Source organism: Prionailurus viverrinus, chromosome F1 (genome assembly GCF_022837055.1).
Source record: "Prionailurus viverrinus isolate Anna chromosome F1, UM_Priviv_1.0, whole genome shotgun sequence".
Classification (NCBI taxonomy): Eukaryota; Metazoa; Chordata; class Mammalia; order Carnivora; family Felidae; genus Prionailurus; species Prionailurus viverrinus.
Window position 1 is genome coordinate 15341550 of NC_062577.1, and position 23264 is coordinate 15364813.

Consider the following 23264-nt stretch of genomic DNA (forward strand, 5'->3'; position numbering starts at 1 on the left):
TCACCAAGACAGACAATATGCCAGACCATTAAACACAGCTCAATAAACTTAAAAGACTGAAATTATGCAACTATGTTCTCTGACTGAACAGAAGTATAAAACAATAGAAAGAAGACATCTAAAACAATCTCTAAATATTTGGAAATTTAAAAACACACCCTTAAATAACCCAGGGCTCAAATAAGAACTCATAAGGAAATAAGAACACAACATATCAAAATTTGTATAACGCAGCCACAACAGCACTTAGATAGAAAACTTTATCTCTAAATGCTTATAAGAATAAAGCAGAAAGGTTTAACATCAATGATATAATAACATGCAGCTTAAGAAGCTAGAAAAAAAAGCAAATTATATAAACATAAACATGATGATAATAAAAAGCAGAATCAATAAGATAAAAATAGTTAAAATTATTAAAAACAAAAGCTAGTGCATGAAATAAAATTGATAACCTTCTACAAAAAAGATAAAGAATATGTAAGTTAACAATATCAGAAATGAATGAGGGGATATCACTAGCTTCCTACAGTTATTAAAAGGATAGAGAATAAACACAAACAACTTTATGCCAAGAAAACTCACAGGCACTGTAATGTATAAATTCTATGAAATCTGCAAATTCTCAAGTATGACAGAAGAAAGAAGAAGTCAGAATACAGAGGAAAAAGGAACCCTTCCAAACTTAGTTTGTAAGTCAAAGTCAGAGAAAAAATTGCCAATTGCCTTCATAAATTGCAATTGCCTTCATAAATAGATACAAAACCCTTAACAAAATACCAGTAAATAGATACAAAAACCCTTAACAAAATACCAGTAAACAGGGGTGCCTGGGTAGCTCACTTGGTTGAGCATCCCACTCTTGATTTCAGCTCAGGTCATGATCTCACGGTTTGTGGGATTGAGCACTGCATCAGGCTCTGTGCTGATAATGCTGAGCCTTGTTGGGATTCTCTCTCTTCCTCTCTCTCTGCCCCTACCCAGGTCATTCTCACTCTCTCTCTCAAAATAAATAAACATTCTTAAAAAAAAAAAAAAAAAAGGGCATTACATTAAAAAAAAATACCAGTAAACAGAATTTTGCCATATACAAAAAGAATAATGCATCATATCCAAGTGGGATTTATTCAGATATTCTGATTGGCTTAATATATAAAAATAAAATCAATGAATGTAATCCACCATTTTAAATAGTACAGAAAAATCATGTAGTCATAACTGACAGAAAATGCATTGGACAGAATTTAATACCTATTCGTAATAAAAACTCTCAGCAAACAAAGAACAAAAAGGAATTCCCTTAAGGTGATAAGGAATTCCTATGAAGAACTTTTAGCTAACATCATATTTAATGGTGAAATGCTGAACTCTTTCTCTTTCAGGCTGTAGGCAAAGGGAGCCATGCTTGCTTTCATCACTCCTATTCAACACTGTATTAGAGGTCCTACACCATGTAATAGTCAGGAAGAAGAAAGAAAAAGCACACAAATGAGAAATGAAGAAGTTATCTTTATTTGTAAATGACATGATTATGCAGAAAATATTAACAAATCTTCCAAAAAGCTGCTAAAACTAATAAACCAATCTAGCAGGGTTGTCAGATATGATGTCATTATATAAACACCAATATACAATATTTCTATAAATTAGCAATGAATAATTAGTAAATGGATTTTTTAAAAATACCATTTGTAATGACATCAAATACATGGAACCACTTAAAGGCTAAGATACGCATAAGACCTACACACTGAAAATTATAAAACAATGTTGAAAAATATCAAAGAACACCTAAATAGATGGACAGAAATACTATGTTCATGGACTTTCATAAAATAAGAATGGTTTTATGTGTAAACCTTGGTATTCACTCTGATAAACTTTTAACTAGAAGAAAGATACCTATTAAACAAAATCAGAATATAGCCCTTTTCATATTTTTCCTCAACTCTTAAGCATTATGTAAAACTGATTTCTCCTCTCAGAATGAGACTAAATAATTTTGTAAGAAAAAAGTGGAAATAAAAAATTTTATGTTAACAAATTTGAATATTTAAACCAAGTAGAAAAATTCTTATAAAAAAAGCTGACCAAAACTGAGCAAGAAGAAATAGAAAACATGTATCATCCTACAGGCATAAAAAAAGAAAAAGTCAAGTGTCAAAATATTTTTTGACCTCAGGCTTACATGATTTTATCTGAAGTTCAGCCAAATATTCCAGAACAGAGTTCTTGCAATATCACACATATTTGTCCACAGAAAAGACGACTCCTTGACTTGTTTCATGAAAATATAATTAGGAAATCAAAATATGACAAGAACAGGGGCACCTCAGTGGCTCAGTTGGTTAAGTGTCCACCTCCTGGTTTGGGCTCGGGTCATGATCTCACGGTTTGTGAGTTAGAGCCCCACATCAGGCTCCGTGTTGACAGCTTGCCACCTGCTTGGGATTCTTTCCCTCTCCCTCTCTCTCTCTGCCCCTCCCCAACTTGTGCACGTACACACTCTCTCTCAAAACAAATAAAATAAAATGTGACAAGAACAATGCAAGACAGGAAGATTATAGGCCTATGTTATTTGTGAAAATAGATGAACAAGTCCCAAATGAAATAGCAGGTCAATTTTAACATGAATATATACCAATATAGGCTTATTCCAATGAGGCAAGACTGAATTAAAATTAGAAAAAAAAATTAAATTATCTATCACGACAATATTTAAACAATTATTACATCATCCTCAATAGGTACAAAAGAAAGCAATAATATACTCCAATTTCATTTATGATAAGAATTGTCCACAAGCTGAAAGGTGAAAGAAACTTCCTTATAAGGTTTCTACAAAAATTTACAGCAGAGATTATACATAATTGTGACATACTCAAAAGTTTTCCCTTTAGCGAGTAACAAGACGAAGATGCCAGTTATCATCACTTCCATTCAACATTATACTAGAGATCCTGGCAAAATAATAAAGCAAAATGAATACAAATTAGGTATAAAATTGGGAAAGTAGAGATTAAACTTTCATTACTTGTGGATCATATTATTAAGTACATACAATATCTCAAGAATGTAGGAAATGGATAATTAAAATTATTGAGAGAGTTTAGCAAGCTGCTGGATTAAAAAATGGGGACAATAACATACCATTCCTCAGGGGTCACTGTGACACCTTTCTTTCTAATACTTATTGGTTTACTTGAACTGGCAATATACATATGTGATAAAAATTCAAATAGTACAAGAGAATAAGGGATAAGTATCTCATTCCCCTGTTCTGAGTCTCTGAAGCAACTACCATGATCAGAAGTGAAATCTTTCCAGATAAACTAGCATCATTACCGTGAACTTCAACTGTATGGTAGATCAAGCACACCTTCGGGGCTTTCTCAAGATGTAAAAGAATCATAAGTTTTCTATCTGGCGATTCTACTCTCTCTTTATCTTGTCTGAGTTTCAGGTAACAAACAACCCTACTTCCAACTTGGGATTTCATTCTTGTTAAAGTGACAAGCCATATTTTATATTCAATTCCAAGCCTCTTGATCACCTAAGAGAAGTCCTAGGTTTCCCTTACAGAAAAAGCAAGTCCACAGAGCTCACTTCTATATTCTGCACATATTATTAATTGGTCTTCGGGATGAAATGGACCGAAGTAAGACAATCCGTATCCTTAAAATCAAATTAACTTAAACATGTGGGTAAAAATATGCTATACAGATAGACAGCCAGAGTGGCAAAGTGGAAAAAACAGTCACTGGCGTCAGAAACACTTAAGCTCAGTGGTCTAACACTTCCAAACTATGTCATCATGGACAAATTACTTAACCTCTCTAAATCGCAGTCTTCTCATCTGTAAAATAAAACTGATCTCATCTGTAAAATAAAACTGTAAAATAAAACTGTAAAATAAAAAAATGAAGGGAAGGGAAGGGAAGGGAACTAATAGAGTTGTCATCAAATGAGATACATACAGAAGTATCCGGCACACAGTATGCATCTTATAAGTGGGTGTTTTTAAGGAAAAGTTGCTTCTAGTTCTGGGTAAGAGTTTAAGAAAAAGAAGGTAGCCAAAACTGCCAAAAAACCATGAGGAGATGAAAGGATTGTTTAAGTAATAATGGGTTATTGGATTTGGCATTAGATGACTTGGTGACCTCAAAAGCAACTCTACCTGAAGTTCAAATCTGTGGCATTTAAGGGCCTTTGCACAACTTCCTGAAGCTAACTCAGTCTTTAGAACTTGGCTTTGACAGAAGCTTCTGGAAAAAGCTTTCTCTAATCTCTGAGGTGATAAGGTAACTCTCTCCAAAATGCTTCCACAGAAAGAATAAATGGCCATTATCACAGCACTATCATGCCATGATAGTGGCTTCAGTATAAAGTTTATTAATTTCATGCCATTTTATTCATCTATCATTAGGGTAGATATTACATGCCAGGTATTCTACTATGTACTGGGTTCTGAAGATGACGAAGACGTGATGTCTGATATTGAGATTACAGACTGGGAGGGTAAATGGAGGTTTAAATAGAAAATTACTATATTATTATAAGAAATATAGAGTTCAGAGGGGCATATAAGGAAGCAAGAAGGAAGTGATCCTCTACCAGGGAGAGATTTAGCAAGGCTTCAAACATAAGACCACAAATGGAACATGAAAAAGTTGAAATTTCTCAAGAGAAAAGATAGAGGATATTTTAGGCAAAGGGCCATGGTCATGCAAACGTAATGAGTCTGGGGGGAAAATGGTGTTTGGGAGTGATGAGAATTGTGAGTCAGCTTGTGTATTAGTTGATTAGATGAGAACAACAGGCTGAGGTAAACACACAAATGAACTCTCTCATAACTAGAGTTAGGATGTTATTTATGGATAACAAGGAATCAATGGTAAGGAAAAGACAGAATTAATTTTTCTAATAGCGTTCTATTCCTTCAGTGATGTCTCATCCCCCTCTCACACTCCCCAGGCACCTAGAGTCATTGTCTTTAATCCTATCTCTTAAAAAAATTCTTCAATCCACATCTATTAAGTTAAGCAAGTGAAATTCTTACAAAAAGAAAAAAGAAGTTGTATGCTGGTAAGTGGAAGACAATAACTGTATCCTCAGACACAGCTCAAAAGCTGTGTTTTTTTAAGCTTTTTTTTTTTAAGTAGGCTCCACACTCAACAGAGGGCTTGAACCCACAACCCCGAGGATCAAGTTATATTCTCTACTGACCAAGCCAGCCAGATACCACCAAAAGTTGTTTTCTTGAAATGAATATATGGAAACATTCATTCATTCATTCATTCATTCATTCCAGAGGGAGAGAGAGCACACACTTGTGAGAGCGAGCAAGCACAAGTGGAGAGAGGGGAAGGGGCGGGGGGGGGGGGGGAGGGAATCTTAAACAGGCTCCACACTCAGCAGAGAGCCCGACAAGGGGCTCAATTTCATAACCTTGAGATCATGACCTAAGCCAAAATCAAGAGTTGGCCACTTAACCGACTAAGCCACCCAGGCACCCCATACTCACTTTTAAATAAACATGTTTGTAATATGTGAGGCCAACTTTTAAGTATTTTTAAAAGGAAATTGAATACAGAAAAAAATATTATTTAATAGCCTACCTAACTACACGTACAATCTCTTCTCAGTATAATGCCCTCTATACATTGCCATGAAATTATTCCCATGTGATAATATCATCTCCCTAGACGGCAGGCTTTAGGAGCTTACTAATGCTTACATAAGAAAGCCTACACTTTGGGGCCCCTGGGTGGCTTAGTCAGTTAAGCATCTGACTCTTGAACTCGGGGTCATGAGTTCAAGCCCCACCTTGTGCTCCAAGCTGGGCATGAAGGAAGGAAGGAAAGGTGTGGGGGAAGGAAGGAGAGAAGACTGCACTTCTTGTTTCAGCATGGCATTCAAGACTATGTAATCTGGAACCTCTCTCATCCTCCAACAGAGTTCCTACCCCACTTTCTTTACTTAGGTTACTCGATTAGAAGTTTCTGAGACATCTATTGCAGTTTCTTTCATCTATACTTTTGTTCACACTGTTCTCCAGCCTGAAGGCCGTACAGAAAAAGAGCCAGGTAGACCTGGATTCAAATTCTAACTCTACTATTCCTTTTTTTGTTGTGTTACCTTGGGTAAATCAGTTAACTTCTCTGACCCTTAATTTCACTTGTAAATAGAGGTCAAAAGTATATACCGTAGGGGCGCCGGGGTGGCTCAGTCAGTTGAGTATCTGACTTAGGCTCAGGTCATGACCTCACGGTTTGTGAGCTCGAGCTCTGCATAGGGCTCTGTGCTAGAGCCTGCTATGGATTCTGTGTCTCCCTCTCTCTCTCTCTGCCCTCCCCCACTCATGCTCACTCTCTCTCTCTCAAAAATAAACATTTAAAAAAAAGTATATACCTTAAAAGACTTATGGTGAAGATTTTGAATTGAGAGAACACTTAGCATATAATGCCTGGTTGGTACTAAATAGATGATGGCTTCTGGTCTTCTGTCCAGGTCTTTACCTGTCCTTCACCTATGTCTTAAGCCTTCAGAAACCCTGTATGTCTTTATGAAGTCCAGCACAAGAGCCAATATCTTCATAAAGTCTTCTATAATTCTCCCTATTAGAAGTAATGTCTCCCCCTCTAGGGTCAATACTTTCAGGAGTAATTCTGTTAGAAGGATTTCTTTCATTCAGGCTTATCCCACAGATGTTTATAAATATTTATATCGGGTTGCAAACCATCTAAATATATTTTATATACTTAGGAATATATTTTATATATTGCAAAATTAATATCTAATGAATTAAAAACAGGTGCAAGTTGTTCAGTTATATGGATTAGTGTAGGAAGTGTTGAAGATAATGACAGCAACATTTATTATTTCTTGACTGGTCATTAACCTTGAGTTTCTCACCTATCTCAATAACTTTTCATATATTTTCTAATTTTGTTCCACAATATGATGTGGAAGATACTATTATTCTGATTTCATAGAAGAGAAAACAGAGGTACAGAAAGGTTGGTAACCTGCCCAAAGCCTCGGAGCTAGTATTTAGTGGCCACAGGAAGCAAATCTGACAATCGGACTCTAGTAGTCTTAATCAGAACACTACCCTAAGACAGAAGTTCCAAATGGCACATGATCCCCCCTTCCCCTGAGATGTTTTAAAAGCACAACCTTGCCAAATAAAAATCTCAAAAAACTCAGAAACCATTTTCTCCTCCAAAGCAACTTTATGGTCTGTGTTGTAAAACTCAGGAAGGCAAGTTCTTTGGAGATTTTATTGAGGGGAAAAACAAAGCTAAGACATATGATCTTTAAGACTGAGTCTTCCTGTCAAGTGACAGAACGTTATTAGTGAGAGGGCAGATGTAAAGTACACTGAAATACTATTCACATTTGTCTTCTAAAAGCCAAGAGCTGCAGCTGAGATAGTAAAAATTAATGTAAGTGGTCTGTCTTCAACAGTTTGTACTACAAGCACTGAATTTTCTTCTTAAAGTGTCCACTGAGTTAAACCTGTACATCCATTTAAATTCTCTAGGCAAACACTCAAAACGATGAAACTGGTAAATCACTATGTACAACACAAAGTATCTGCAAATACAACTCCCTAGAGGACACAGAACAGTGAGAAAAGTGGCTGAATTTCATATTCTTCCTTAAATAAATATTAATAAAGTATATAAAAATGTGAGGTAACTAGACTTCAACCAAGAACAACTCACAATCTACATCTATCTGTTAATTCCTTAATATTCTTTCAATAGAGTTTTTTTTGTCTTATTTGGCCTTCTCTTTTTTATGAACAGCTACCTACTTTTCTCACTGCCAGAAAAGGGTGTTAATTTGGAGTTCTGACCACGGTGTCACTGCAAATAAAAGACCATACATACTCTCGGCTCTTTTTATACCAAGATTGGGGGCCTTTGCCACATTTTTTTCTCTTTGGGGTGGGATGGAAGGGTGGGGATATTTATATTTAAAATACTTCTGGAAAACTACAATGGCTTTTCTCTTCGCATATGAATTCATGGACTTGGTATACAGTCAAATCTGACTTTGCCTCAGGATCCTGCAGCCACAGAACGCTTTCAATTGCATTTGCCCCTTCAGCTTTCCTGTTCATGTATGATCTCTAGTTGCTTTAGGAACATCCTTTTCCTCTCCTCTGACATGAGATGCAAATATAATATGCAGAGATTTTTAACAGTTTTCTTTTATCAATGCTCTGTTAAGTCATACTGTTCAATCATCCGGTTTCCTCGACCCCTTTTTATTTTCTTCAAAACCATCCCTAAACCTTTATAAACTTCTCAACAGCACCCTCTGATTTATATACAAACAAGAGAAACTACTCAAAGTGCTGACATGTAGTTGCTTCCTCTTACTGAGACACAGTGGCTTTCCTAACATGCAGAAATCATTCTTTTATTAGGACAATAGAGTAGATCTCTTTTATCAAGTTTATATCATTTCTGGATCTCAGAATTATATGCATTACACTTTTGTCTGGATGTGATTCATAAGAAGAGTCCTCCAACTTGACTGGAGTGTGTTCACTGACCTTAATCCAGCCATAAATCTAGGCTGAATACGGGAGCACGTGAGAGCCCACAAAAAGATACCCAAACACTGGTTCCAAAATGATCTTCAAAGATTTTTAAATGAATGCCATTTGTAAGCCCAGCAGTTGTTGTTGTTGTTGTTTTGTCCCTGAGCTTTCTTTCAGCATGTGGTTTTTCTGAACTGACTTCATGAATATATATATATATATTCATATATTTATTCATATATTTATATGAATTTATTTATTTATATCATTTATTCATATATATATTCATATATTTATATATATATATAAATATGTCTAAGAAAGAATGAGCACAAAACCACAATCTATCAATAAGAGATCCTACTCTTTAAACTGAAATGTTAGTTAGCTTTCCCTGCCTTCTAGAGAGGATCCTAAGGCTGAATTATTTGTTTGAATTGAATTTATAAGACAGACAATAAATGAATTTTTTTATCTTAGAATCTAAGATTCTCATTTTACTACTATCTCATTTTACTATCTTGGAGAAGTAGTAAAAAACAAAAAACCAAACTTCTATCATTATCACATAACCCACTGTTGACCACTACAGGCCAGTTAATGTGCTAAGGACTTAATATGAATTATTTCACTCAGCCTCCACAATGCAGTCTTCATGAGGAAATTACCATTTTCATCCTCAATTTAAAACAAGGGAACATGATCTTAAAGACACTTGGTAACTTGTCCAAAGCCACAAACACAGGTATGGAATAGCAAAGCCATGAATCAATACATGAAGACTGATAACAATATATCAATTGTGGGTCTGTAGCATACTGATTTAATAAGCTTATAGCATGCCTGGCCCCAACCCAAATTTACAAAATCAGAATGGAAGGAGAAAGGCATCTTAGGTGAACATTTGAAATCTATGGCAAAACCTCGACTCTATTATATATGGATGTTACATTTCAAATCTCATATACTTAAGAGTCCTTAAAGCCTTTCTCTGTGTAGAATTTGGTCCTTTATATAATCTCCCTAGAAGTATGACTTCAAGTGCTGTCATTGGAGAAAAGGGCTTGGCCACAGATCTAAGGTGGAAGAGAGTATTCTATAGTACTCTACTCCTCCCTGCCAATCCCAATTCAAGATCTGGGAGACTGTGGAGTTTCTTCGTCACAAGGAAACACTTGCAAGATCATCCAGTTAAATCCAAATCCTTTTTTTCTTCCCTACCAATTTCCTCACTTTAAGATGATACTGGGTCCCTATCTAGCATAAACTTTTTATAAAGACTATCATCAATAGAATGATATAGTCATAATCCATGATTAATAAAATGAGTCATTATTTTAATAAAATATATTATATTCATCATACTTCATTTTTTATTCATTTAAATACCTGTTCTTTATAACTAACTTATATAATAAGAGGAAATGAATTACTCAGCTAATCAAAAGAACTTGCAGGGACCCCTGGGTAGCTCTGTTGGTTAAGCGTCCATCCAACTCTTGATATCAGCTCAGGATGTGATCTTGCAGTCATGGGATGATCCCCATGTCAGGCTTCACACTGTGCGTGGAGCCTCCTTGGGTTCTCTTTGTCTCCCCTCTCCCCTGCTCATGCTCTCTCAAAATAAATAAACATTCAAAAAAAATTTTTTTAATTTTAAAAGGACTTCTAAATTTGGTGGCTTATCATATTTTCAATTTCAAAATTCTTAAGCTTTATAATTAAGATTTTCCTGAATAATGGAAACATCCATATTGAAGATTTTTTATAATCATTCTAAGACAAAGTGGACCAGATTTTTTTTTATGGCAAACTAATGATGCTCTAGGTGCTAGATATTTCCTATACCTAGATTTATGAAAGGACAGTACTAATCAGAAGACATCAATGCATATGAAATTCAAATTTTATCTAAAAGTAAAAGAGCCTAATGCGATAATGACTATAAATAAAATACCAGCCCACTGAATTTTACCACTGGATCTGTTCTCTACATGAAAATTCACATTCATTAAAAAGGATTTGGTATCAACTGCTCCACTGGGAAAATGACCATATACACATATACAGATTAATCTACAATTTCTTTGTAGGATTTCTTCTAAGATGTTTTACCATTTTGAAAGGCTAACAATACATCAATGACTTAGACTTCAAAGTAATCAAAAATCATGTCTAAGTGTCAATTCGGAAATGCACAGACAGAAACACATACACACAGAGGAAGGAACTGGAAGGAGATCCACCTCTGCCAAGAATCTACCTCCACCGGAATCACCAGATTATCATCTCGCCTCTCTACCTCAAACTTCCTGTTTCCTGTTAAGACCTTTTTAAATTTGGTATCCACAGGAACCTGTGTTCACATTTAGAGCATACATAACACATACTGTTCTCAGGGGTGGATATTAAAACTATTTAACAACAGGAACAGGCACCAACCTAGCAGAAGAAAATTAATATAGCTATGCCATTACTTCTGTGACTGCCCCTGATTTTAGCATATCCATGGCCATAAAAGTAGATAAAATTCTATCTAGTCTTTAAGTATAACAGTAAAGAGACAATACATATTCCACCTTCTAATGGGACTTAAGTTTATATTGTGAGGATCGAATTCTGAGCTTCCACAAGGAAGAATGGGTAACTGATGGTACTAGGGCAGTGTACAAAATATGTACTTGCCTTCACATTCAAATAAATCCATCTCTAATTACTATGTCAGCTTTGATGTGTCATATATGAGGGTCACTTGATTCCTATATTCATGTATCTGGTTTGAGTAGAAGCCAGCTGTCATCTACTAGATTTACTGGAGTTTGTGGAGGAGTAAGGGGCATATATGATCTGGCAGCAAAAGGGGGAGAGCACACACAGAACTACAGGGAAGATGAAATGGAAGAACATGGTAGCAAGCAGGTTCAAAATGACGGAGACACTGCAAAGTATTTAAGAACACCTGGTTAAGTACTACATTTCTCGGCCTCGGCTGAAACATCCCAGAAAATGATGGAGTGGTGGAGACACCTCTCAAATATATTTATAAACAAATCCTAAGATAGATTCAGTCATAAGACATTCCTTTCCCTTTTGAATTAAGCCTCGATAATATTTGTGTTCAGAATTTTTAGTAAGAGGTCATTTTAGTGAAGGGTCTTGAATCTAGATTTGAATTTCTCATGTAACTAAGCAGAGCACAAATAATACAAGTGAGTACGAAATCTTAAAATCTTTCATCAAAATGAAGACCAGAGTAGACTAATGACTTCTAAAGAGTTTCAAAAAATATGGCTATTCAACAACTGTCTGATACAATAATTGCTCAGCGTAAGAAATATATGGGGATTTCAGAACCACAAACAAGGACAGATCCTCACACAATTAGTTATAAATAAACCCAGCAGTGGCCTGCTTACAGCACACCCTAGTGCTGTGTACCACACCTCAGGGCATTAGAAATGCCACTGCAGCTCCCTCCGCTGCTATCCACCCCTCCCCTGCTGACAGAACACACACCCTGAAAAAAATCTGAAGAATTCAAATTTAGTGCTAAGAAATTAATACTTAGTAGCTAGCTTTACCCCAGTAATGGTCATTCCTAAAATTTTTTATAGACTTAAAAAATCACATAAACTGTATTTTGGAACAGTCACTTTCTTAATGACAAATCAATTTTTAATGAGAAAAACTTCATGGAAGTTACCCCTGATCAGCTTCTTCATCTCTAAAATACTGACTGACCTCTACTGATAACCCTGATTAATTAAGTCAATGTGGTCTCTCGGAAAAAAAGTATTTCTATATTCATTCCCGTGGCTTAATCAAACAAACAAATGAAACCAATTTTTAAGACCATAAAATATCTAAAAACCAGTTAAGATGGACGCAGGAGTCTGCTGGTGGGAATGCAAACTGGTGCAGCCACTCTGGAAAACAGTATGGAAGTTCCTCAAAAAATTAAAAGTAGAACTACCCTTTGACCCAGCAATTGCACTACTAGGTATTTATCTAAGGGATACAGGTGTGCTGTTCTGAAGGGACACATGCACCCCAATGTTTGTAGCAGCACTATCAACAATAGCCAAAATATGGAAAGAGCCCAAATGCCCATCAACAGATGAATGGATAAAGAAGATGTGGTATATACACATAATGGAATATTACTCGGCAATCAAGAAGAATGAAATCTTGCCATTTGCAACTATGTGGATGGAACTAGAGGGTATTATGCTAAGTGAAAGTAGTCAAAGAAAGACAAATATCATATGACTTCACTCATATGAGGACTTTAAGACACAAAACAGATGAACATAAGGGAAGGGAAGCAAAAATAATATAAAAACAGGGAGGGAGACAAAACATATGAGACTCTTAAATATGGAGAACAAACAGGGTTGCTAGACGGGTTGTGGGAGGGGGGATGGGCTAAATGGGTAAGGGGCATTAAGGAATCTACTCCTGAAATCATTGTTGCACTATATGCTAACTTAGATGTAAATTTAAAAAAATAAATTAAATAAAAGGGTAAAAAAATAAAAAATAATAAAATGCACAACTACTAAGTAAAAAGAAAAAAAAAAGACGGATGCAGAAGTAACCTCACTTGGTTGTCTATTAAAACTCCGGCACACTTAACTGTCACAGATATTAAACAAAATGTCACGAAAGCAGTACTTGGAATGCTGGTTTCTAAGGCTGTATGGAGGGGAACGATCGGACTTAGTCAGCTGCCCTAAGCCAGACAGAGACCTCCATGTTTATGTAGGATCACTGCAATTTGTAGACAAAAGGTATTTTTCCATTTGTCCACATGGTTGGTTCCTGCAGGTTCCATTTTTGGTGCGCTTCATTATTAAGAAGCCTTTTGTTATCTAGTCTTTCCTACAGCAATTTCCTGACTGCAGCAGATTCTCATTTAAATACACTTTAATGCATTCAAATAAACTAGAGAAAAAAAAAACAGGATTCAGACAGATAATGGAAAAAGAACCATTAAACCATATAAAGTCAAAGTGATCTTTACTCTAGGAACAAAGGTTGTAAAGAACATGTACAAGGAAAGGAGGATTGAGATATACCCCCCAAAAATCACTCACCACCTTCCCTTCATTCCCAGTGGTTTCCAAACTCTTCTCCCTTCTCATTATCCAGCCCTAATCAACTTAAGTTTCCTTGCCACACAACAACTCAAATATTATCTCCAGACACCCACAACTTCCCTCACGTATCAATACCTCTGCACCTTGGATGCTCTCCTGAATAAAGCTCACGAACAATGTGCTTGCAATCACACAGCTGACAGAAAACAATTACTTGGTGTATACCACGGAGGGCCTCTGACCATTGAGTGTGCATTTCGAAGGGTGCTATCTGCACAACCCTCCAGAACACTCTGGCAAAACCGTCTGGAGAGTTCGGTGCTGCTCTAGGGCTACCACATAACACATGACAAACAGCAATGAATCTAAGACACGGGGCCCCAGACTGCATTTCAGTTCTGCCATAGCACTGCTCCACCTTCTTGGAGACTCAATTTCTTCAACAATAAAACAGGTAATTTTAGGTGCTTCACAGAATTTTTAAAGACTCAGAAGAAACCAAGTAAAGCATCTAACCAAAAAGGAAACGGAATATTATAGGCACCAAATAAGTGGCAGTTATTAAAACACTATAACCTAAATTTCTTTACAATTAAAAGGCAGCTGACTGCAGTATGACTATCTGAATATATCAGTCACCATATTCATGATCTTATAAAATTGACAAAAAACATAAAGTAGGCTCCCTAGCTTAAGTAGACTTAAATGTTATCTTAACTCTTTCCTAGAGCACTAAGTAGCTCTTATTACAATAGCTGCACATGTTGATATTTTTTGCTCTCAAACTAGAAGCAAGGAATAAACAGGGGCAACACTAAATAAAGTACAATTAGAGAATAATACACTTGAATGGCAGCTGGCAAAATGCATTCTGTAGGTGTATCAGTAACTTAGAAACCAGAAAGCATAGAGATGAAACGGTTAACAGGAACAAAAAAGTAGGGATGGGGCTGGGAAAGGATGAGAGGATTTAGGTAAGTGGGAGAGGGAGAGCAAGGCAACACAGATTTCTTACGAACAATGTGAACACAGTTCCAGGCAAGAAAAGGAATAGTACTGGGCAATGAGCAAACTTACTTTTTTTTTTTTTTTTTTAAATTGTATTTTGAGAGAGGGAGAGTATGTGCATGCAAGCAGGGGAGGAGCAGAGGGAGAGGGAGAGAGTCTTAAGCAGGCTCCACACCAAGCGCAGAGCCCAGAAAAGGCACGAAAGCTCTATGCCCTGCTGTCACCACTGCCACCTTTTGAAAGACAGGTCTTTAACTCCAGCTTTAAGATCTTGATTTGCTACAAGCACTACAAGAATCTCCTAGACTGCATTTTTGTTACTGAGGAAATCAGAAAGAATCCCAGCCTATTACCCAATGTTTCCCTTGGAGTTGGTCCTTAAAACATCTTCCAAAGTGACTGACTTCCTGGGAACTTAGAAAGCCTCCTTATGTTGCTCTTGGAAGGGTTTAAGATAGTAATACCTAATGACCCCTGTGAAATGAAGAACGCAGGTCTGTAGTGGCCACTGCTGGAACACCTCTTTCCACCCTCCCAGATATGAACATTATAAACATTATTATAAATTATAAACATTACTAGAAATTTCCAGTGGGATCAAGACTGGATGTGCTGGGGATGGGATCTCTGCTTCTCCCATGTAATTCTAGGCTACTTAATAAAAGGAAAGAAGAGAACTATGCATTTCATAAAGATATAATAGCAACAACAACAAAATGGATGTTCCTGGCTCTCACCCTCAGAAACTCTAACTTAATAAATCTGAGGTCTAGAAACTCGCATTTTTAATACAAATCTCAGGTAATTAATAATCCTGAAATAGATGATCAGTAAGATCATACTTTGAAAAAACGCTAGTACAGATATTAAAAACTGTCTATAGATGTTGAATTCAGAGAAAGGAGAAGTCTGCATTTTTCTGCTATTGGTTAAGAGGTTGTTGAGAGGGAAGTGGAGAGGAAAGATTTACTTGTTAAAACAAACAACAACAACAACAACAACAACAACAAAACCATTACTGAGTGCCTATTTACCTGATCCCATGCCAAGGCCAAAACAAGACCAAGATAAACAGGACAACAGTTTTTAATCTAATGAGGCTTCTGCGTTCAGTGAAAATGATCACATACCTAAAGCTTGTTTTAATACTTTTACATAATCTATATAAATTTACTCAGTTATCAGTACTGGAATTCGAACTACAGAAGTAGCTCACAGTAGTTTAGTAGAAAACTTAATTTCATAAATGGGAATCTATGAAATTTTAAAATAAAATGAAATAAAATGAAAATCTGAGTACTAATAAACGTCCTATTCTCTTTTCTTCATGCTCCCTTTCCCACATTTTAAACTAGTCCATACCAAAGGAAAATACATGACATGGGCACAACTTCACAGAATGCAGATTTGAACTCTTCACCTCTATTTCCTTGTTCTTTTTTAATGTTTATTTTTGAGAGAGAGAGAGAGAGAGAGAGAGAGAGCGCGCGCACGCGCGCAAGTGGGGGAGGAGCAGAGTGAGAAGGGGACAGAGGATCCAGAGGATCCAAAGCGGGCTCTGTGCTGAGAGCCCAATGCAGGGCTCAAACTCATGAAATGTGAGATCACAACCGGAGCTGAAGTTGGATGCTTTATCAACAGAGCCACCCAGGTGTCCCAAACTCTTCACCTCTATTTTCAAGTGATGTTATTCCTGCAAAGGATTCAATAAGACTGAGGTAAAGAGTGGGTTAACACAAAGAAAACTAGAAGATGTTGACTTTTACTGCATGTGGAGTTACAGGTTCTTAAATATTACACATTTTTTTAAATATTTACGGTTTCTGAGGTGATGGGAAAAAGTAAGAGCTGTTCTTATGGGCCAACATTGTAAGACTTGAAGTCACGGGAAAATATAATGGGCTTCCTTGTGCAGCAGGAGCTCCTTGTCACCAGAAGTATTCAAAAAGTTTGAAGGACACCCCATTAGACATGTTATAGAATTCATTTCTACAAAGGCCAAAAGGTAAGGAAATCTAATGGTAGTCATCTACTCAACACTCTACTACTTGTGTAGTTACAAAACTCAGCACCGTACTTAAAAGACTTCCTGTCTAATGACATTCTAATATGTAACAAACAGGAAAGAAAAGGGCATGTGGGCACAGTGAGCAGCAAGGTCAAAGGCACAAGGGTTAATAAACAAATAAACAAACAAACAAACCATGATGGGGTGTTTGAGGGTTCAGTTCAGTGTTGCCGGAGTGCAGAATGTGCCTATGTAAGTGGCAGGTGACCATGCTGAAGAAGTGGGTAGGGGCTTGATAAAGGAGGGTGTTAAATGTCACATAAAGAAGCTTATATTTTATTCTATAATCATCAGGACATGACTGAGCATTTTAAATAGCTCAGGTAAGGGGCGCCTGGGTGGCTCAGTCGGTTAAGCGTCCAACTTCAGCTCAGGTCACGATCTCGCGGTCCATGGGTTCGAGCCCCACGTCGGGCTCTGGGCTGATGGCTCGGAGCCTGGAGCCTGCTTCTGATTCTGTGTCTCCCTCTCTCTCTGCCCCTCCCCCATTCGTGCTCTGTCTCTCTCTGTCTCAAAAATAAATAAAGGTTAAAAAAAAATTAAAATAAATAAATAAATAGCTCAGGTAAATTAGCCTGGGACTATTAGGTAATGGCAGGGGATGATGAAAGCCTGAACTAGCAGCGCTACATGACAGAGTAGCAGGGGACAGAACAGAATATGGAATCAAAATTGAGAGGGAAATGAGATCAGATTTGTGCTTAGACATGCACAAAACTTGTTTTTACATTTCTAAGACTCCATTCTTTAATGGTCAAAACTTTGTACTTACGTAGATTTGATTTTAAATTTAGGGATTACTGAAGAATAGGACTGCATTTAATAAAACTGAAAATAATCCAACATTTTTCATGTTGTAGTAAATCACCGCAACAGTCTATATTGTCTGAACTTCCACAGAAATTCCCTCGACTCGTAAGTAAAATACCAAATTGCCATAAAAGTGTCTTCACAACTGTCAGCTACATGTAAGAAGCCTGGCAAACTTCCTAGAAACTTTCCTTATCTGAGACTAAATAATTAAAAATCCTAATGGTTAAGATCCTGTCACGTCACAACTTCTAGATACCATCAGTATTTTCCTCACACTTCAAAAATTCTTGTTCCTGGCTAAATAGGTCTTGAGACTTTCATTAGAAAACAAATTTCAGATAAATGGTTTCATTGCTACTAACAATTCAGATACTGAATTGTCTTTTGTAATTGAGATTACTTCTGTCACTCAACTAAATGACTACATGTGGTATGGCGGGGAGGGGTGATTACAGATGAACATACGTTATAAACCATATTTTGCAAAAGGTAATTATCCCTAAAATGTTATAAGAAATAAAAGGCCTATTACTATTAACATAGTTCTGAAATATGCTGACAATACACAAATTTAAATAGCAAGAAGTCTAAGATAATTAAAAGTGAACGTTAAAACCCCATATATCTGTAGAAGTAATGCAAGTACTAAAAACTAGAGAGCTGAGCTTAGAGATGGAGAAAGCCGGAAAGAGCAATGCCCCTATGATTGCAAGAAAAAAGCTGAACTACTGCTAATTAATGACATTTCTTGAACCTATTAAAGAACTGAATCACAGGCGAAACAATCTAAAACCAGAAGAAACTGGCGCCTGCATGGAGAGAGAATACCAGAGTACGGTAAAACCTGGGATGCGAGCAACTTGTTCTGCAAGTGTTCCATAAGACGAACAAGCATTTTTAATAAATTTTAACTTGATAAACGAGTGAGGTCTTGCGATATGAGTAGGACCTGACACCAAATGTCACATGATCACAACTGGGCTGATGGTTCTCTCTTTCTCTCTCTCTCTCTCTCTCTCTCTGTCTGCAGGACTGTGGGTGATCATTTCCCATGCTCAGATGCTTGGTCTCAGGCTGTGGTGTTTGGCAGAAATCAGTGATTTTTCAGAACATTGGAAGGTGCCCACAACTGGCAGTAGTGTACTTTTTGTCACTTCAAAGCACTTATGGACAGTCCCTTGCTTTTCTGTACAAGAGTCAGTTTAGGAATGCCTTGCTTCATTCCAGGTCAGGCTACCTGCAGATGTAGACTCTTTTCCCTGCTGCCTTATTGCCAGTTACATTAAATACAGCATATGACAAGAATTGATTAATACGGTACTGTAGTCAACATCCATGCGAGCGTATACAGTGGCCCCCACGCAGAAAAAGATTCCAATGAGCCAGTAGATAGCAGTGATTCCGTCAGTGATAGTGGAAGTCGTCCTACACAATAACCCTCCTCTCTTTTGTCTCCCTCATACCAGCCACAAAGGTTTTCAAAGGTAAGTGCAGGTTAATTTGTTTATTCTTACTATTTTGTATTTTATTATTTTGTCTTATATTACAGTATTTAATCCTGTTTATATGAATATTTTTAGGTTGCAGAACAAATCCTCTGAGTTTCCATTATTTCTTATGGGGAAATTCGCTTTGATATACAAGTGCTTTGGATTACAAGCATGTTTCCAGAAGGAATTATGCACACAAACCATGGTTTTACTGTATTTGCTTACCTGAAACAGAAATAGCTGGACAAGCCAGTGGGAAGATTAAGTTAGCATTTAACAAAATGCTACAAGGTGGCTAGTACAAAAGTATGAGGTCCCTGCAGCCATAAACACTGGGAGACGGGTGCAGTATGCTCTTCCAAACTTTTCTAAAATCTTGGAAACACAACCATTTCCTAAAGCCATTGTTAAGAAAATACATATAGTAACAGTACATTTTGCATGATCAGTTACACATGCTAATTTTCAATAAAATTCTTTGTGGTATTTTCTGTTGTCCTATCTTCAAGTTCACGTATTCTCCCCTCAGATTTGTCAGATACACACCTACTATGTCCTCTAAAGAACAAAAGCATTAGTCTGTAGGGAAATGGATGGGGAGGAGGGGTGGTCTGAGGGCACTGGTAGAAAGTAACTGCAGTTGAGGGAGAGGAACAGAAAACAAAGTGTTTTACTCTCAGGGGAAGGTCAGAAACATATGCTAGCATGACATTTAGAAGATGGGCAGAAAGAACTGTGAAGTCCACAACTCTAAGACCTAGGTTCATAGGACCAAACTTGGACTGAGGATTAATCCAAACTTCAAAGAATGTCCTTCCTCTCATAACCACCCCACCACATAAACAAGCACTAAGAAATAAGATTAAAAAGGAATATAGCAAGGATTACTACAAGAGACAGATTTGTTCCGGGAAACAATGCAAAGAGCAGACCAAAACCTCAGCAGAGAACACACTGAGAAAAATCCTCTGGCAAAGCAGCCAATATTCTACACACAAAGTATCACGAGAATATGGTGCTCTGAGGGTAATCATAGCAACAACAAACTTCAAAACAACCTCAATCATGACTACATTAACACAATCCCCACAATGAAGTCTGTGAGAATGAAAAGCAGGCTCACCCACAGCATAAAAAATATTTCCCTCAGTACCTACTGTCCCACACAACGCATGGCTTTTAACCAAATATGACAAGGCATTCAGGGAAAACCAATCTGAGGAGACAAAGCAATCATTAAACTAAATTCAGTATGACACAGATGTTGGCACTATGTGAAAATAACTATCATCAGTGCATTAAAGAAAAGAGTCCAATGAAAAAGGTAGAAAATGTGTAAGATCAGATAATTTCAGCAAAGAGACTTAAACTATGAGAAGGAATCAAACAAATGGTAGAAACCAAAAACACAGTAACAGAATGAACAATGCCTTTAATGGTATGATCAGCAGACTTGACAAATCTGAGGGAAGAATACGTGATCTTGAAGATAGGACAACAGAAACTACCACAAAGAATCTTATTGCAAATTAGCATGTGTAACTGATCATGCAAAATGTACTGTTACTGAATTTATTTTCTTAACAATTGACTTACTAAGTTTCCCAAGAAACTTGTTTTCAAGATTAATTCATCAAACACTCAGGTGATAATGCAAAATAGACAATTATTTACACTACAATAATGTTCCATTTACAAAAATAGAAATATAAAAAATTATAATTAAATTTATAAGCAAACTATAAGAAAATTTGTAATAGTTCTACATCCTTGTTTTTTTACTACTTCTTACCCATATCACATGAAAATTTTATTTCATATTCTTTCTTTAGATTCTCTATAAATACTTTCAGATCTACCACCAGACATACTGATTATCAACAAACTGTGAGAAAGAGTAAACCAATTATGGATGCACTCCTTTTATTTCAAATTTGGATATTTTACTCTAAACAATTCCTCCCATAAAGTTCATGTTAAAAGTTAAACATGTTTTACACCTATTCAAAGTTATACTAATAACTCATGGCATACCCCATAAAACATACCTTTAATAAGGTAGCTGATACACATAAACCCCATTGAAACTTCTTTTCGTAAACAGATTTAATATTTTTAGATGGGAAAAAGGTGTTTTTATAATCCTATTTACCTCTTCTTCTTTTTTATTTGTGAGATTACATGCAGAATATCAGCAATTATTACAGAGTTATTTTTTCTTTTTAATGTGTATTTTGTTAGAATAGGAATTCATGAGACTTTTTTAAATTTTTAAATTTTTTTAACTGAAGTGTAATTAACATAACAGTGTTATATTAGATTCAGGTATACAATATAGTGATTCATCAATTCTATATATTACTCAGTGTTCACAATACACATACTCTTAATCCCCTTTATGTCTTTCACCCATCCCCCACCCACTTCACCTCTGGCAACTACGTTTAATCTCTGTATTTTTTTTTTAATTTTTTAATGTTTATTTTATTTTTGAGAGAAAGAGTGAGCAGGGGAGGGGCAGAGAGAGAGACACACACACACAAACACACAGAATCTGAAGCAGGCTCCAGGCTCTAAGCTGTCAGCACAGAGCCCGACGCTGGGCTCAAACTCACAAACCATGAGATCATGAGCTGAGCAGAAGTCAGAGGCTCAGTTGCTTCTGACTTCAGCTCATGTCAGGATCTCGTGGTCTGTGAGACCTTTTTATAAAAGCCCAAATGTCCACTGACGGATGAATGGATAAAGAAAATGTGGTATATATACACAATGGAGTATTACTCAGCAATCAAAAAGAATGAAATCTTGCCATTTGCAACTATGTGGATGGAAATGGAGGGTGTTATGCTAAGTGAAATTAGTCAGAGAAAGACAAAAATCACATGACTTCACTCATATGAGGACTTTTAAAGAGACAAAACAGATGAACATAAGGGAAGGGAAGCAAAAATAATATAAAAACAGGGAGGGGGACAAAACAGAAAAGACTCTTAAATACAGAGAACAAACTGAGGGTTGCTGGAGGGGTTGTGGGAGGGGGTATGGGCTAAATGGGTAAGGGGCATTAAGGAATCTACTGAAATCATTGCTTCACTATATACTAACTAATTTGGATATAAATTTTAAAAAATAAAAAATAAAGTTAAATCAAAAAAAATTTAAAAAAAAAAAAGGTGACAAAGCAAACCGAGGCAGAGTGATTTGGTTAAGTTTCTCACTCTCTTAGGTAACATGAATCTAGAGTGGAAGTAATAGAAGAAAAAATGAAAGGATTAAAATAAAGAACTTCTAATATACTTACTCTGTGACTTCTTTGTTTCATTTTAAGTTTGCGAAGCTATATAAAAACTAAACTTCAAATCAAGAGCAGAAAACTAATATAATTTTTAGTAATCGGTATTGCTAGTACAATTTAATGCATAGCCTTATCAAGCCAACTTGCCAGACTACATTTCATAGCACTCATTTTTAATCATTAATATTTTGATCCCCTTTAGAAATCTAATAAAAGCAATAAGCTCTCTAGAAAACTAATCACAGGGACAGGCAAACTTTTTCATATGCTTTTAGTGGGTCAAAGAACATCCTAAAAAAACCTTGTGGGGTAGGTTACATGAATTCCAAATTTTTACTGGACAAATTTGATTTGTATGAGACAAAGCAAAGGGTCCCAAAGGACCATTAAGAGGAAGCAACTAAGCAATCGCTAATCTAATTAACACACATATTTAATAAGGAGCTTTAAAAAAAGAATTGAGTCCAGTAAAACTAGTCAATCGCATCAACTAAGAACTAGTCTGAAGTGTTAGAATTACCATCCATTCTATTTCTTTTAGTATTTCAACATTCACAGAGCTAGAATGCAAGGCTACAGTTGCACAGTTAGAAAATGGGGATGCTACTGCATTGATGCTTCCATTTTACACGTAGGTTAAGTTGTACAATCAAAACTTCACAGCAGTGTTAGGGAAAAAAGCATCAGTCTATTATTTTTCCTATCTCATAATAATCCTTCAAAATATTAAGTTATTAGAACCGAAGCTTTTCATTAGAGGAACATGAGAGGAGCAGATGTTATTAAGATGCAATATAAATCCAAACAATAACTTCCCATTAACCTGTGGTAATTAAGAGTCTATCTGAACACTTACTAACAATGTGAAGTTGCCAAAATCAACGCAAAACATAAAGCAGTAATTAACAGTATTAGAAACATTACAATAAGAGTA

At 36.3% G+C, this 23264-nt stretch overlaps 1 protein-coding gene and 1 non-coding gene across 4 annotated transcripts in view; both read right to left on the minus strand.

Annotated features, from left to right (window-relative positions):
* Nucleotides 1-23264, minus strand: part of COP1 (COP1 E3 ubiquitin ligase) — a 259112-nt gene that overhangs the window by 12676 nt on the left and 223172 nt on the right. The gene's annotated exons all lie outside the window — the stretch shown is intronic.
* Nucleotides 13252-13392, minus strand: LOC125155894 (small Cajal body-specific RNA 3). Its single transcript, XR_007148410.1, has one exon. It is a non-coding gene; the product is annotated as a small Cajal body-specific RNA 3 (non-coding RNA).